Consider the following 15,862-nt stretch of genomic DNA (forward strand, 5'->3'; position numbering starts at 1 on the left):
GTAGTCAGAGTTAGTCAGGTTATCAGTGATGGTGTTATAATGAAGGTCAAGACAGTGACCAACCTCAAGGTGTAGTAGTGCCATCTAGTGGTGGTAGTGGTGGTGTAGTAGTGGCATCTAGTGGTGGTAGTGGTGGTGTAGTAGTGCCATCTAGTGGTGGTAGTGGTGGTGTAGTAGTGGCATCTAGTGGTGGTAGTGGTGGTGTAGTAGTGCCATCTAGTGGTGGTAGTCAGAGTTAGTCAGGTTATCAGTGATGGTGTTATAATGAAGGTCAGGACAGTGACCAACCTCAAGGTGTAGTAGTGCCATCTAGTGGTGGTAGTCAGAGTTAGTCAGGTTATCAGTGATGGTGTTATAATGAAGGTCAGGACAGTGACCAACCTCAAGGTCACTAAAAGTCAGTTGAACTTCAGTGGTCGTAATGGAGAGACGTGTCGCTGCTCCTCCTGCCGCCCCGCCGGCTTTACCGCTTCCTCAGCATTTTAATACACCTAAATAACGTAAGTATTGTCTGGTGACGCATTTGTCAGTACAACAGCAGAGTTGAGCTGCAGCTCCTGGTCCCCACCACCAGTTTGGTCACCAAATTATTAATATTTTAAGTCTTAATTTTCTTTGGGGTCTAATGTGTTGGAGGGGGGCGGGGGGGGTTGACCTTAGTGGAGGGGTTTTGATGCGAGGAACTGGAGCTGCTCCACTTCCTCTGATCAAACAATAATTCTCACACTAGACGTTACATAACCTATAATTATGTATCCAGTTCTGGCCTATTTTTATCCATTATTGAAAAATACCTTAGTGAAGGTCTCTTGATCCAAGGAACTTGAGCCTTGTGATCCAGATATAGATTTACATGTTAACATGGTAATGTTACTAGTGTATATTAGCATGGTAATGTTACTAGTTTATATTAACATGGTAATGTTACTAGTTTATATTACATGGTAATGTTACTAGTTTATATTAACATGGTAATGTTACTAGTTTATATTAACATGGTAATGTTACTAGTTTATATTAACATGGTAATGTTACTAGTTTATATTACATGGTAATGTTACTAGTTTATATTACATGGTAATGTTACTAGTGTATATTACATGGTAATGTTACTAGTGTATATTAACATGGTAATGTTACTAGTTTATATTACATGGTAATGTTACTAGTGTATATTACATGGTAATGTTACTAGTGTATATTAACATGGTAATGTTACTAGTTTATATTACATGGTAATGTTACTAGTGTATATTACATGGTAATGTTACTAGTTTATATTTCATGGTAATGTTACTAGTTTATATTACATGGTAATGTTACTAGTGTATATTACATGGTAATGTTACTAGTTTATATTACATGGTAATGTTACTAGTTTATATTAACATGGTAATGTTACTAGTTTATATTAACATGGTAATGTTACTAGTTTATATTACATGGTAATGTTACTAGTGTATATTACATGGTAATGTTACTAGTTTATATTACATGGTAATGTTACTAGTTTATATTAACATGGTAATGTTACTAGTTTATATTACATGGTAATGTTACTAGTTTATATTACATGGTAATGTTACTAGTTTATATTACATGGTAATGTTACTAGTTTATATTACATGGTAATGTTACTAGTGTATATTAACATGGTAATGTTACTAGTTTATATTAACATGGTAATGTTACTAGTTTATATTACATGGTAATGTTACTAGTTTATATTACATGGTAATGTTACTAGTGTATATTACATGGTAATGTTACTAGTGTATATTACATGGTAATGTTACTAGTGTATATTACATGGTAATGTTACTAGTGTATATTAGCATGGTAATGTTACTAGTTTATATTACATGGTAATGTTATTAGTGTATATTAACATGGTAATGTTACTAGTTTATATTACATGGTAATGTTACTAGTTTATATTACATGGTAATGTTACTAGTTTATATTACATGGTAATGTTACTAGTTTATATTACATGGTAATGTTACTAGTTTATATTAACATGGTAATGTTACTAGTTTATATTACATGGTAATGTTACTAGTTTATATTACATGGTAATGTTACTAGTGTATATTACATGGTAATGTTACTAGTTTATATTACATGGTAATGTTACTAGTTTATATTACATGGTAATATTACTAGTTTATATTACATGGTAATGTTGCTAGTTTATATTACATGGTAATGTTACTAGTTTATATTACATGGTAATGTTACTAGTTTATATTACATGGTAATGTTACTAGTTTATATTACATGGTAATGTTACTAGTTTATATTAACATGGTAATGTTACTAGTTTATATTACATGGTAATGTTACTAGTTTATATTACATGGTAATGTTACTAGTTTATATTAACATGGTAATGTTACTAGTTTATATTAACATGGTAATGTTACTAGTGTATATTACATGGTAATGTTACTAGTTTATATTAACATGGTAATGTTACTAGTTTATATTACATGGTAATGTTACTAGTTTATATTACATGGTAATGTTACTAGTGTATATTAACATGGTAATGTTACTAGTTAATATTAACATGGTAATGTTACTAGTTTATATTACATGGTAATGTTACTAGTGTATATTACATGGTAATGTTACTAGTGTATATTACATGGTAATGTTACTAGTTTTTATTACATGGTAATGTTACTAGTTTATATTACATGGTAATGTTACTAGTTTATATTACATGGTAATGTTACTAGTGTATATTACATGGTAATGTTACTAGTTTATATTACATGGTAATGTTACTAGTGTATATTAACATGGTAATGTTACTAGTTTATATTACATGGTAATGTTACTAGTGTATATTACATGGTAATGTTACTAGTTTATATTACATGGTAATGTTACTAGTTTATATTACATGGTAATGTTACTAGTTTATATTAACATGGTAATGTTACTAGTTTATATTAACATGGTAATGTTACTAGTTTATATTACATGGTAATGTTACTAGTTTATATTACATGGTAATGTTACTAGTGTATATTACATGGTAATGTTACTAGTTTATATTACATGGTAATGTTACTAGTTTATATTACATGGTAATATTACTAGTTTATATTACATGGTAATGTTGCTAGTTTATATTACATGGTAATGTTACTAGTTTATATTACATGGTAATGTTACTAGTTTATATTACATGGTAATGTTACTAGTTTATATTACATGGTAATGTTACTAGTTTATATTAACATGGTAATGTTACTAGTTTATATTACATGGTAATGTTACTAGTTTATATTACATGGTAATGTTACTAGTTTATATTAACATGGTAATGTTACTAGTTTATATTAACATGGTAATGTTACTAGTGTATATTACATGGTAATGTTACTAGTTTATATTAACATGGTAATGTTACTAGTTTATATTACATGGTAATGTTACTAGTTTATATTACATGGTAATGTTACTAGTGTATATTACATGGTAATGTTACTAGTTTATATTACATGGTAATGTTACTAGTGTATATTAACATGGTAATGTTACTAGTTTATATTACATGGTAATGTTACTAGTTTATATTAACATGGTAATGTTACTAGTTTATATTACATGGTAATGTTACTAGTGTATATTACATGGTAATGTTACTAGTGTATATTACATGGTAATGTTACTAGTTTTTATTACATGGTAATGTTACTAGTTTATATTACATGGTAATGTTACTAGTTTATATTACATGGTAATGTTACTAGTGTATATTACATGGTAATGTTACTAGTTTATATTACATGGTAATGTTACTAGTGTATATTAACATGGTAATGTTACTAGTTTATATTACATGGTAATGTTACTAGTTTATATTACATGGTAATGTTACTAGTTTTTATTACATGGTAATGTTACTAGTTTATATTACATGGTAATGTTACTAGTTTATATTACATGGTAATGTTACTAGTGTATATTACATGGTAATGTTTATGGTTATAATGTGAATGTTTTGTTTCAGGTGTGATAAATGAGGATTGCTGTGCCTGGCTGTGTCTGCTGCAACATTGATCAACACAGCAACATTGATCAACACAGCAACATTGATCAACACGGCAACATTGATCAACACAGCAACATTGACCAGTCTGAGAGGTGGAGACAACCACACTAGTAAATGATCTGAACCATAACATTTAGATGGAGATGCAGCAGTTGGAGACGTCGTTACGGGTGGGCGGGGCCCACTTGTAAGGTATTTCCAGGTTATTAGTCCACAAAAGTTTGGTTATTGAAGCAGATAATTGTATTAGGTGGTAGACTGGTGAGGAGAGTATATGAAAAATTGCAAGGAATTGATATCAACAGTAACTTAGTGGGAATTATTAGTTTATCTCCCGACCAGAGATGAAATCTCTGCCCAGGAAATAATGAGGAATGTATTCTATAGGTTACCTTGAATGGGGTGGAAATAAAAACTGGAGAAATTGGTTGTAAAGCTTAGAATTAAAGACTGATTATATTTTAGTAAGTTTTAGTTAGTGTAATATCAGTATTATGTAGTGTATACTCATCCTACAAGATTGTAGGAAGCTGAGATGAAATGTGTAAGTGATGTATCATGGTTCAGTTGGTAGTGGCGTCAACTGAAGAACCGGGATTCGATCCTGGGAACAAGTGGGTATGTTCCTTATATCCATTGCCACTGTTCACATGAGAAACACAGCGGCAGGTCTACTGCCCCTGAGCAGGCCTACTGGTAGGGGTCGCATCCTGGGGAAGTATAAATACCCTAATAAAAATGTCAGATGTCATCCTGACTTGATTGTGTAATTATGTGTTAATCTACCGAGTTATTAATTATACTGAGATAATTTAGTGTGGTGAGGGTAATGGTAGAGGTGTTGATGCTGGGTGTGGTGAGGGTAATGGTAGAGGTGTTGATGCTGGGTGTGGTGAGGGTAATGGTAGAGGTGTTGATGCTGGGTGTGGTGAGGGTAATGGTAGAGGTGTTGATGCTGGGTGTGGTGAGGGTAATGGTAGAGGTGTTGATGCTGGGTGTGGTGAGGGTAATGGTAGAGGTGTTGATGCTGGGTGTGGTGAGGGTAATGGTAGAGGTGTTGATGCTGGGTGTGGTGAGGGTAATGGTAGAGGTGTTGATGTTGGGTGTGGTGAGGGTAATGGTAGAGGTGTTGATGTTGGGTGTGGTGAGGGTAATGGTAGAGGTGTTGATGCTGGGTGTGGTGAGGGTAATGGTAGAGGTGTTGATGCTGGGTGTGGTGAGGGTAATGGTAGAGGTCTTGATGCTGGGTGTGGTGAGGGTAATGGTAGAGGTGTTGATGCTGGGTGTGGTGAGGGTAATGGTAGAGGTCTTGATGCTGGGTGTGGTGAGGGTAATGGTAGAGGTGTTGATGCTGGGTGTGGTGACGGTAATGGTAGAGGTCTTGATGCTGGGTGTAAGGAAAGCCTATTAAATCAGGCATATCCATTATTAAGACATAATGAGCACTGAGACAGGCCTATTGGCCCATGTTAGGTAGGTCCAACTCAACCACTCATTTGTCTAACCTATTTTTAAACTACACAGCCAAACTTTTAGCTTCACATGACGGGATAAATTATCCTCAGGCAGAATATATTATAGCCGGAAAAATCAATAACAATTCCTCAGAATTGTGGAATTAACCACATCTTCCTATTATCAGTAGTGTTGTAGAGGACCTGGCAAAGTAATTTTATACTATGAAGTCCCGTCTTGGGGGGGGGGGGGATTTTTGAAACTGGGTTATACAGTGTATATTTACAGAGACTTTGTAGACTGGTCTTACCTAGACCCCCTTGATCTTTCCTAGACTTCCTTGATCTTTCCTAGACCCCCTTGATCTTTCCTAGACCCCCTTGATCTTTCCTAGACCCGCTTGATCTTACCTAGACCCACTTGATCTTACCTAGACCCCCCTTGATCTTACCTAGACCCCCCTTGATCTTACCTAGACCCCCCTTGATCTTACCTAGACCCCCCTTGATCTTACCTAGACCCCCCTTGATCTTACCTAGATCCCCCTTGATCTTGCCTAGATCCCCCTTGATCTTACCTAGACCCCCCTTGATCTTACCTAGACCCTCCTTGATCTTACCTAGACCCCCCTTGATCTTACCTAGACCCCCCTTGATCTTACCTTTACCTCCCTTCATCCCCCCTCGTGTCGCCACTGCTCTGCAAATTAGTAAGGCCTATACCTGGAGTATGCTGCATAGTTGTGGTGTATATATAACACTGTAGGTCTATAATTATTTATTATATCAAAATTACTTATAGAATTAGGTGGTGTTAAGTAGGATATGTAAGGTATAGAACTGGAGCATCTGCTATATGCATTATGAATGCATATAGCAGGGGAGAGTAATCTCCCCTGAAGGCATAGATTACGTAGGACTGTTAGCCTGGGAACCCACCAACGACCTTCAGTAGCTGTCTGCAATCTGTTATTGCATGTGGTTTCCGTGGGGATTTTGGTGGGTTTCGGGCTTGGGTAGTGGTTGTGGTGGGTGTTCTACGTTTTTTATGCCTTTGGCCAGTCTAATGTTGCTTTGTTTACTAAGTTCACAAAACTGACACTTGGGGAGGAAACTTTAGACGTTTCGGTATAACCTGGGTTGTTTTGAGACCACTTTCGACTGCACCTGGCTTTAGTTTTGATATATTTTTTCCTAGACCAGATTTCTCTAACTTTCATTGTTTTCACATTATAAATGGTGTACAATACCAGGTTGGTAAGAGACGTTGTGACAGGTATGAATAATGATGAGATGTTTCGCTTGGGGAGTAGACTTTATCTGTCGACTACAGAGGTGACAGCAGTCTTGGAGACTAAATTGGAGAGTTAATGTTGAGATCTACTCCCCAACCTTGATAGATGATCAGTCTCTCAGCCAAACTTTTTATTTACGTCTAATTTCTTGCCTAACATTGGCCAACAGGAATATTGGAGTTTGTTTTCATGTCTATTGTAAGCTCCTGTTGAACTTTATTATTGAAGGTTAACTTGTCGCAATTTCCTCACTGTTGTATTGACACTATTTCAGCTACGAATATTGTTACTATTCTATTAATGTTACTACTACCAGAACTTGCTGCTAGACTGACTACCAGCACTTCTATTATTGCCAGTACTAATACTACCACCATTAGCATTACCACCATTGGTATTACCTCAAATCTTACCACTACTACCTACACTATTATTGTTATTATTTCTACTTTTTCTGCTACTGTATATACCACCACTACTGTTTGTAATTTAACCCCCCGCCCCCTCCCTTTCATAATTTTTGCGACCTGTATTGTGATCTTGGTCTGACTTGATACTCGTCCAAGAGAAATCAAAATATCGTCTCGAATTGCTTCTTCATTGTTGGTTTCGATAAGTGTATTGTAAATAGTTTTATATATTTAAGTAGGATAAGAATAGAACTGGAGCATCTGCTATATGCATTATGAATGCATATAGCAGGGGAGAGTAATCTCCCCTGAAGGCATAGATTACGTAGAACTGTTAGCCTGGGAACCCACCAACGACCTTCAGTAGCTGTCTGCAATCTGTTATTGCATGTGGTTTCCGTGGGGATTTTGGTGGGTTCCGGGTTTGGGTAGTGGTTGTGGTGGGTGTTCTACGTTTTTTATGCCTTTGGCCAAACTATACAAAGTTAAATATTGATTCATCGAGTTTACACAATATTATTTTGGAAAATTTAAGCGGCGTTCAAGTTCCTATGAATATAAAATTATTAGCGTTCAGAATTGCAGTTGGTTTGTAAGTAGTGAAGTCTAACTCTTCTTCATTAACAACTTCAGAGGTTTTCTTGCAGCAAAAAAGTGTTAGTCGGTAGAAAGGATTCACTAGCATCTGATGCTGATGAGTATAGTTAGGGGAGTGATTTAGATTGCTATTAGTGAGAATAGGATTATTAACCCTACTGGATTTGAAAAATAGAGGTAGAGTGGGGGGCTTGACTGTAGTGGTCCTCAGGTTGTGCTTAAGATGCCAGCCATAACTGGCAGGTAAGGTGAGTTATGAATTCAGGCTAGCACAGTAGTGTGTTAGGAGACTGGTATACGGCAGAGCTCAAACTGGTTAGATAGCACATTAGCCTAAACAACCAACACTGGGTTATGAGGGACGTGCAAGTGTAGGGGAAATAAAGTTGTAATATATAGCTTTGGAAATTGTATTTGGGTAAATGTGCACGTAAGTATTTTACATTGTTCGAATGGGGGGAGCAGTGAACTCTCAATCAGGTTCTATGAATTAAACAACTTCCACTGTTTTTTTTTTTCGGTTAGGCGTCTATATTTAAAGAATATTAGGAGTAGGTTTGGCTAGGTTGTAATATGTTACCATCAAACTCAGTAAGACTTGTTTGCACCAGAATCCTCCTGACAATTAAGACAGGTTATTAGAATACTGAAGACAAGAGGTGATCATGTGTTAGAAGACTATGCAGTGAAGATAGTGTTGTACATGACTGGGCAGTGGACAGTGTCGCAATACTTGTCTTCCTGACAATACAAAAAAAGGTCATGAAATTTTTAAATGTATCATACCTCAAACTACTAATAATGGCAGCATTGAGGCTCCGCCTCATTACTACTATTGTTAGTAGGGTTGGGGTAGGTATAATTTTTTTTTTTTTCCCCCCGAGCTTAAAGCTCCCGAACTGTGTGAATGTTGTCCTCCTGCTGACAAATACAGCAGTTGAGGCTTGTCTCAGTTATTTCCTTTTTCTATTTCTTTTGTGTTCCTTGAACACTTGTGTGGTCAAGAAACAGTTCTTTCTTTTTGTTTTGATAGACATTTTATTTAATTAAAATGTAATAATCTAAATTTTATCGAATTTTGTAGGTTGAAGATATTCCCCGTGTTGTGGGCAGCTGCTGTGTGAAGTCTGCGTTGTGGGCAGCTGCTGTGTGGTGAAGTCCGTGTTGTGGGCAGCTGCTGTGTGGCGAAGTCCGTGTTGTGGGCAGCTGCTGTGTGGTGAAGTCCGTGTTGTGGGCAGCTGCTGTGTGGTGAAGTCCGTGTTGTGGGCAGCTGCTGTGTGGCGAAGTCCGTGTTGTGGGCAGCTGCTGTGTGGCGAAGTTCGTGTTGTGGGCAGCTGCTGTGTGGCGAAGTCCGTGTTGTGGGCAGCTGCTGTGTGGCGAAGTCCGTGTTGTGGGCAGCTGCTGTGTGGTGAAGTCCGTGTTGTGGGCAGCTGCTGTGTGGCGAAGTCCGTGTTGTGGGCAGCTGCTGTGTGGCGAAGTCCGTGTTGTGGGCAGCTGCTGTGTGGCGAAGTCCGTGTTGTGGGCAGCTGCTAGTCTTCAGAGATGTCATCACCAGCAGCAACACGTCAAAACAATGTCTGCAAAGATAAAAGTATGGACATTACTAGATTATTCATGAACTGTCGGAAGCAATAGTTTGAAGTCTATGTATTTAGAATGATTCCTTCAACATTTTGTACAAAGAAAAATTGCTAAAATATTTTCAAAGCTGATCTATCGAAAGTTACCATGAAACTGGAGTAATCCAAATTTAAATTACCAGAGGTTGATGGCGCTGGAGGAGCTGGAGGTGTTGATGGTGTGGTGGATGGCAGAGGAATGACTAGTGGCGCCACTGTTCTTGACCACCATGGCTAAATGGCGCCACTGACCTGGAGGAGGGGGTGTGATGACGTCAGTGGTTGTTTGTGGGAAGGGGGAAGGGTCGTTAGGGGAAGTGTTGGAGGGTGGCTGCTGGTGGTGGGGTTTGGGGGTGAGTAGTTACTGGTGGGAGAGTAATGGGTAGGGGGATGGTTGTCACTTTTTTTTATGTATATTTTATTTAAAACGTTACAATACAAGGTGGCAAAAGATGCAACATCCCCCCAATGAAAAGCAGGGGTGTCACTAGCACGTTAAGAGACCATACAATAAGTGTCAGGGGCCCGAGACTGTTCAACTGCCTCCCAGCACACATAAGAGGGATTACCAACAGACCCCTGGCAGTCTTCAAGCTGGCACTGGACAAGCACCTAAAAGTCGGTACCTGACCAGCCGGCTGTGGCTCGTACGTTGGTTTGCGTGCAGCCAGCAGTAACAGCTGGTTGATCAGGCTCTGATCCACCAGGAGGCCTGGTCACAGACCGGGCCGCGGGGGCGTTGACCCCCGAAACTCTCTCCAGGTAAACTCCAGGTAAACTCCATACAAAAGATCACACCAGACAAGTGTTCTGACACCCTATCACCACACACCATATACACCCAGTTATACCAGAAATATACCTCTGACATTAAAGGATACATAGTAATTGCACTATCATGAGTGATACAGTAACACCATAGACACAAATATTAATAACAATATTTACAATGGGATAGATGTCTTTATTTAAACACAATGACAACTCAACCCGGTGAAAGAGAATACACTTCAAAAGATTAATTTTCTAAGAAGGTTGCAGCAATGACTGTCAACAACTCCCAAAGGTAACTTATGTGCAGTTATCTTAGCATGTAACCCTATTCATTCAACACAGTACATAAAAACTTAATATGAAAAACGTCACAGAATACAAAGGTATGAAGTATAAACCCCAGCCATGTAGCGGCTACAAGCAAAAAATTCCACATACTTCCCTAACACAGATAAAACAACTTATTGTGACAACTGCTGCTAAACACCACTCGCATCATATGACTTAAGACTGCTATGTACATAGATAAGAACATAAATCTAATTTGAATGTATCACAGGTGATAAATCCGCCTTAACATATCAGGCGTAAGAGAGTAATTCTCATAGTACAAGTCCAAGTCCAACTTGTATGTAGTCTCATCTTTCTATATACAATAATATGCTTATTATCTACACATTACACTACAACACACTGGACAAGCAACTGTCCATCACTTCCAACACAATATACTGCCCTACTCCTCACTCTGCACAGTGATAGAGGCAAAGACCCCCCCCCCCCTCCCCATTTATACCTTATCATTCACTACTACCTTGAAGGAACATGAGTACTATATGAATAGTGTATAATCCATGACACAAGAAACTGGCCAGCTCCACAGGCGCTTGCGCCCGTGGTCCATACATGATTCATTCACGCATCACTCATCCAACACACACGCAAACATTTGTTGTCATCCCGAAACTACTCAAGACGGCAAGGGTTACACCAATACATAAAGGTGGTGACCCTACAGATTTAAACAACTATAGACCAATATCAAACTTACCATTGCTATCCAAAATCTTTGAGAAACTCGTGCACAGGAGACTATATTAATTTATAACGTCACAAAACATACTCAACCCCTGCCAATTTGGATTCAGGAAAAAATAAAAGCACTAATGATGCAATTATAAAAATGCTAGATCTGCTTTACACAGCATTGGAAAATAAGGAATATCCACTAGGAATTTTTATTGACCTAAGAAAAGCTTTTGACACAGTAGACCACGGCATCCTACTCCACAAACTTGACCATTATGGTATAAGAGGCCATGCGCTTGCATATTTCAAATCTTACCTTACTAATAGGTATCAGTATGTCACCATTAAAGACACAGCATCAACAACACAGCCACTTATACTGGAGTTCCGCAGGGAAGTGTCCTTGGTCCCCTGCTCTTCCTCATATACATCAATGATCTTCCAAACGTATCTCGACACCTGAACCCCATTCTCTTTGCTGACGACACGACTTATGTCATCTCTCACCCTAATCTTGCAACCCTCAACACCATTGTTAATGAGGAGCTGATCAAAATATCGACTTGGATGACAGTCAATAAACTTACGCTTAACGTTGACAAAACCTACTACATTATGTTTGGTAGCAGAGCAGGAGATGCGCAAATTAACATTAAGATCGACAACACTCTAATTACCAGGCATAATGAGGGCAAATTCCTAGGCCTATACCTCGACAACAACCTGAACTTCAGCATCCATATCCAACACATAACCAAAAAAGTATCCAAAACGGTTGGGATCCTCTCCAAGATACGATACTACGTGCCGCAAACTGCCCTTCTCACACTATACCATTCACTTATATATCCATACCTCACCTATGCTATCTGTGTTTGGGGATCAACTGCAGCAACACACCTAAAGCCAATAACCCAACAAAAAGCTGCAGTAAGAATAATCACTAAATCCCATCCCTGGCAACACCCCCCCCCCCACTCTTCATAGATCTAAACTTACTCCCTGTTCAGTACATCCACACTTACTACTGTGCAATCTACATCTACAGGACCTTAAATTCCAATATTAACCTTGACCTAAAATGCTTTCTTGATAGTTGTGACAGAACCCACAGGCATAACACCAGACAAACATCTCTGACATTCCCCGTGTCCCTGGAGTTTACCTGGAGAGAGTTCCGGGGGTCAACGCCCCCGTGGCCCGGTCTGTGACCAGGCCTCCCGGTGGATCAGAGCCTGATCAACCAGGCTGTTGCTGCTGGCTGCACGCAAACCAACGTACGAGCCACAGCCCGGCTGATCAGGAACTGACTTCACAAAAATTCAATGTATGTCAAAGGCCCTAAAATCTGGAACACCCTACCTGAAAATTCCAAAACTAGAGACGCCTTCATCACCTTCAAAACTACCATCAGAAAACATCTTATCTCCCTGATACACCCTGTCAACTAATAATACGAATACCACCTGGTGGTTCACACTTACACTCACCCATTTGACCATAAACAGAAATATCAATCTCAATCTCAAAATAATGAATCTTAACTAGTCAAAAGTTGGCCTGTGATACTCCAATACTGAAACTGTATAGTGCCAAAACAAAAGCATTCACATATATCCCTCTGAAAAATCCCTCACCCACCTCCTCCCATAAATTTCCTTATTTCTACAGCAGCATACGCCACCTCAACCACACCAGCGTACCTTAGGCGCACACAGGCGCAGGCAGCAACACCTCTAAACAGAACCTAACACTACTCATACTCCACAATTTGCAGACACATCTGAACAGCACATATCAAGCCACTTTTATCCTAACACTGGGCACATGCCCCTCCCTCAAGGCGCACGCTATCTGGCGCTCCCAGACACACACGCCATTAACCGGCGCTGCCATCAAGCAGCAGACCTCATACCTTACTCATACCTTACTCTCCTCTCTGCAGGTTCACATTCCAATGTGTGGCTGACTTGTCCCTCAATAACCTTTCAGTCTGTGGAACCACAGCATCTAAACCCCCCTCGCACCTGGCTAAGGTTTCCTCCCTCGGTGCCCCACTACTACTATTGCATGCCCACATGGGCCCTGGGGACCACGTTTGCCATGCTCTCCACGCACGACACCCGTGCCACCTGGCACCACCTGCTGTCGCTGCTCACCTCCACTAGCACACCGCCCCCCATCTACCGATGCTTTCTTCCCTGTTCATTGAGCCGGCGTCAGGACGTCGTCAGAGTCCGACATTGCTGCCGCCCTCTTCCTCGTCCCAGCGTCCTCCTCCATGTTTGTGACCGGATCGTCCACACGATGAACCTCCACCACCACCTTCGTCTCTGCCTTCTGACGAGGGGTCACCACGTCCCCGCCAGCCTCACCAGCACCAACAACCACCTCCTGCTGCTCGACCGCCATGGACACGATCTCCGGACCGACGTCGGCACAGCCGGGGAGACCACATCCGTAGATGAGAACATGGTATGCAAAACAGACGCTATTGTCGCATCCGAGTCCTCCACTTCCACCATCACCTGGTCCTCCCCGAAAGCCTGCTGTACCACCGGCGATGCAGGCGACTCGAGAGACGACAGCTCCAGATTCGACACTAACACTGGCTCCTCAATCTCCTCACTCCAAAGTCGACCGTGCCCACCATCTCCTTTTCGTCCATGTATGGGAGCCTCCTGCCCATCGTCATTCATTGATCCACTGGCCGGCCTTCTTATCATGTGGGAGTTCGATACGTGGATAGGGTAAAGTAATACTCACGTAGGCTGGTAGTACGTATAATTACAGATAGTGTGGGGAGCGCCCAACAGCCTGCCTATCTCCTTGCTCACTCTCGTATAACTGACTAGCCGCCCACAGTACCCATATGTGAGGGGGTCTTTGAATACTGCTGTGGTCAGCACAATATGAATACAGACAGTGACTCAGGCAGAGACGGTTGATAGTGAGTCAACTACTGGTACACTGGTTACTGGTAACTGGTTACTACCACTGAGATTCTGGCCTGCCCTCGCTGCCCACACACTGCTGCCATATGATCATAGTCACCGCAGAGGCGGCACGTCCGTCGTTGACCAGCATACGACACCATGACCTGTGTGTGGAAGTCAAGGTACACATACGATGGTATGGCCTGGCAAAGAGACATCTTAAGGGTAATCGAACCATCTGGGAAACCAGCATACGCCCCAGCCACCCTATTGCCTTGTTTAGCCATGTGTACCACTCCATATCTTCTGAAAACACTGCGGAGATCCGTTGCATCAGCCTCGAAGGGCACATTGCGCAGTTTCACCCACGTATATTGTCGAGAGACATCCACCATACGCACATGCACTTCATGGGACACATCTATGCAGAGATCTTGGAATTGCTCAACCAGCTTTTCGTACACTGGCTCGTAGAGTAGTTTCACAAATATCCGGTATGCGCCATTTAATGCCACACCGTAAAATCCTTGTCCACAATTCCATAAGTGTCACGGATTATCTTGGGTAGCAAAACTTGTTCATTCTCAGGCGTAATCGCCCCCCGAACAAGCTGTATACCAACGGTATTCACCCGCCTCCTCACGCTGAATACCATGACGTCACTGGATAGCTTGCTAGACTGTCAGCAGAGAGGTACGAGGCACGTCCACACTCCCTGGCAGCTAGGTCGCGAATTTTCTCCAGTTCCCTGAATTAAGCCTGAATACCTTCCATCCCCCCCCCCTCACATGCGCTGTATAATCCTACAGGCTTAGCGCTCCCCCTTTGATTATAATAATTCCTATATGCTATGACAGTCTTTCATCTACGCCTCCAAAGGAGGCTTCCCCATATTTCTTATTCTCGCGTTACTAGATGTCCCCCCACATCTGGGGTCCCAAATACATCATGCCCTGGTTCTTCGTATCCAACTTTGGTTACGACGTGTCTTTAGCAAGCACAAAGATATTTTTGTTGGATCCTTGGTCATGTTGACGTACAGGGCAATGAACAGGCAGACACTGCTGCGCAGTCAGCAGTGTATGACCTCCCAGTTTCATATAGAGGTGTTCCATTCACAGACTATTTTGCTGTAATTGCTACCCACCCTCGCACCCATTGGCAAAAACGTTGGCCCTACCTGCTACATAATAACTTACATTCCATTAAACCAAGTATAGGTTTCTGGCCGTCTTCTTGTCAATGTCGAGGTTGGGAGACTACTCTCTCCTGTCTTCGCATCAGCCACACTCGTCTTACTCATGGATATCTCATGGAAAGGCACCCTGTCCCACTCTGTGAGAATTGTCAGGTTCCAGTTTCTGTTAGCCATATTCTGTTGGACTGTCCGTTCTACCAACAAGCACGCAGAATTTACCTCCAACGTCGTCACAGCTCTGCTGCCCTGACCTTCCCTTCTTGCTGATGGACGCTCCTTTAACTCAGACTCTCTCATTCACTTTTTGACAGCATCTGATTTACTGCGCAATCTCTGATGATGATGCCTCTAGTACCCCTCACGACCCTTTCTACCTCAACCTCTTGCTACCCAATACCCCTGCACCCTTCCCTGCCCTGCTGTGCTGTATGTTCCTTGTAGGTTTAGCACTTATTTTTGATAATGCAAACTGAAAATTATA

The 15,862-nt window shown here is 40.8% G+C and overlaps 1 long non-coding RNA gene across 2 annotated transcripts; it reads left to right on the forward strand.

The window, feature by feature from the left end:
- Positions 1–192: 192 nt before the first annotated feature.
- On the forward strand, positions 193–15,862 carry LOC138855187 (uncharacterized). 2 transcript variants are annotated; one of them, XR_011394373.1, is made up of 4 exons: positions 193–500; positions 4,028–4,271; positions 8,910–9,416; positions 13,193–15,862. It is a non-coding gene; the product is annotated as an uncharacterized lncRNA (long non-coding RNA). The 2 variants fall into 2 exon arrangements; XR_011394374.1 differs by lacking the exon at positions 13,193–15,862 and adding an exon at positions 9,588–9,718.

This window comes from Cherax quadricarinatus, chromosome 84 (assembly GCF_038502225.1).
Source record: "Cherax quadricarinatus isolate ZL_2023a chromosome 84, ASM3850222v1, whole genome shotgun sequence".
Taxonomy (NCBI): domain Eukaryota; kingdom Metazoa; phylum Arthropoda; class Malacostraca; order Decapoda; family Parastacidae; genus Cherax; species Cherax quadricarinatus.